Source organism: Triticum dicoccoides, unplaced genomic scaffold (assembly GCF_002162155.2).
Source record: "Triticum dicoccoides isolate Atlit2015 ecotype Zavitan unplaced genomic scaffold, WEW_v2.0 scaffold7384, whole genome shotgun sequence".
Lineage (NCBI taxonomy): Eukaryota > Viridiplantae > Streptophyta > Magnoliopsida > Poales > Poaceae > Triticum > Triticum dicoccoides.
In genome coordinates, this window is record NW_021296085.1 from 1 (window position 1) to 1,595 (window position 1,595).

A 1,595-nucleotide genomic window follows, 5' to 3' on the forward strand; every position below is an offset into this window, starting at 1 on the left:
AACTGTGCATGATCATCCCTCTATTCAAATTGTTGCTTCTCAAGGATATTTGCAAACCTATCAACTCAAGCAAACTATGATTCAAATTTCGTGAAATGCAAGTATTTCTTCTGTAATGGTAAAATAGGAAGAATGCTTAACTGGGATGCTTCAAGCAGGTTTCGTGCTTATCACCCATATGAAACCTAACATATGATTTTTTATTTACAATAATATATATGCATTTTCCTATAAATATTGGGGAAGTAAACTTCTGGTGCTTTAGAAACAACCCTGCACATATATATCAGGTGATGTATTGGCTTGCAGGTATGCTCCGGCTAGGTTGTTTCTTCTCTTCCTTAGGCTATGGTTGCAACCGTTGGCTGCTATGTTGGTCTTGATGTATTTGCTTTTTTATAAGCTTATAGTTTGAAAAACTGTATACAATGATTCCTAATTTGATGCCAATAGCTCGTGTGAGCATCCACAGTGATGGGTTCTTGTGCGGATTATCAGAGGCAGCAGCACCGTCGTGGAGTACATGTACATCAATGCCGATGGTGCCGGCAGCAACGACACAAGGTGGGCGATTTGACCAGCGCAACATTCTTGTAAGAAAGATTTATTCCTTACAATCCAAAGCCTCTCCTTAAAAGGTCCATGACCATGATGATCTTTCCCTCGCTTAGTTCAGTGATATATTGTTTTGCTTCTACTTTTGCCTTTTTCACTCAACTACATTTTACTCAAAATGATCATAGATAATGTTTTTTACATCTTGACCAGATTTGAGGAGTTGTGCGCAGTTCTGAAACAATTAAGTTGTGCTTGGTGACACGCCTCATTTCTGTGGTTGAATATTTGGTAATTAGATACTATAATTTCCTTTACTGGGTACATGTGAATATTAGTTCGCACAATTCATTTGGTAACTAAAACTTTTAATTAGAACTCCATTTTATGATATAGTGTTACCATTTTCTCCCTTGCTGTGGAAAGCCACCAGCTTCAGGGAGTGCCAGGCTTCCACACAGCTAGAACAGACGCCACCTTTGGCAGGGAGCGTGAGGATTTGGCTTGTCGATATGAGTGATAGCAGCGCCATCTGCAGATTCCGCAGATTCAAGCTGTAACGGAAGCTGCCAGGCTGCCGAGATGAAGATGGAGCCGCTGTGGCGCTGCGCCTCCAAGCTGCCGGGCCGCCAATATGCAGTTGGAGCCGCAGTGCCTCCGAGCTGCAGTGGGAGCCACTCCCCCGTCAAGCTACATCGTGATCCGCCGCGAAGATGGAGCCTAGCGTGAGCCGCCTCCACCAGGTGCTTTCTCGAGTACAGTGGGGAGAGGAAGAGGATGAACTGGTCGATGGAATCAAGGCTAACAGTCCACCACGTGGTTATCTCCGGCGTTATATGTCCAGACTCCAGAGTGTGGTTCTTTGCCACAATGGCACGGTTGTAAATTTATCTTTGGTGCTAATTTGTACTTTATGTAACTGGTATAATCTTTATTGTTTCATCAAATTTATTCCCACTTATCTTAATATAAGAGCATCTACAACCACAAGTATCAAAATCCTTCTCTAAAGGTCCACAGACATGTTCGAATGTGTCCGC

General features: G+C 42.9%; 1 long non-coding RNA gene across 1 annotated transcript; it reads left to right on the plus strand.

Moving 5' to 3' along the window:
* Positions 1–7: 7 nt before the first annotated feature.
* Positions 8–1,554, plus strand: LOC119347696. The gene is made up of 3 exons (XR_005168501.1): positions 8–593; positions 769–846; positions 952–1,554. It is a non-coding gene; the product is annotated as an uncharacterized LOC119347696 (long non-coding RNA).
* Positions 1,555–1,595: the final 41 nt, after the last annotated feature.